The sequence below is a fragment of the Pteropus vampyrus genome, unplaced genomic scaffold (assembly GCF_000151845.1).
Source record: "Pteropus vampyrus isolate Shadow unplaced genomic scaffold, Pvam_2.0 Scaffold494, whole genome shotgun sequence".
NCBI lineage: Eukaryota > Metazoa > Chordata > Mammalia > Chiroptera > Pteropodidae > Pteropus > Pteropus vampyrus.
Window position 1 is genome coordinate 233,967 of NW_011889275.1, and position 805 is coordinate 234,771.

The following is an 805-nucleotide window of genomic DNA, read 5'->3' on the forward strand; positions in this document are numbered from 1 at the left end:
TGGGTTTGATGTTCTCTGGACCCCCAGACTGTTCCTCTGCCCATCCTCACCAAGTCCTCCCTGTGTTCCAGGTGTGTCTTCAAGCTGAGGGGCCACCCACACCACCCATCTTGGTAAGAGCCCTCATCCTCACTCCCTGACCCACCCAGGTCTAAAATCTCTTACGCATATTTTGGGTGACTTCACATCAACTATTCCTGGGACCTAATTTATATGCCAATAGTCTTGCTGTGGATTTTCATACAGATCCCAGCTCTGCATGAGCTCGGAGGTGTCAGTCAAGTGATTGCACCCCCGAGCCTCGGTTTGTGTGTCTGTAGAGCTGGCACAATACGCCAGGAGCAGAGTCCGAGTCCTCTGCACAGTTTGGGGGTGAGGGGGCTGATGTTTCCTGCCTTCAGAGGGAAGGGGTCAATAAAGCAGAAAACAGACTAGGAAAGAAAGGTACGTGTATTTTGTTGTCGTGGGACAGGACTAATCAGGAGTCTGATTTTCAAACTCAGAAGAAAAGAAACAGTGGCTGGCAATGTTATCACTGTCACGCTGTGGGTTTTGTAGACTGGATACAATGTATCCTCCAGCAAAGCTGAGACAGTTTCCCATGAATCATGTGCAAATAAACTGATAATGATTAAAGCTGCCCTTCGTTGACACTGTAGCCATTGTTACAATGACACAGTGTATCTGCAGGACACCTCGCCAGTGTTTCAAAGACCCAAATCAGAAGATGGGCCCGGAGGCGTGTTACGGGGGAAAAAAAGCAAGCGTTAGCACTAGGACGAGTCTCTCTGCTCCCTGGATGACG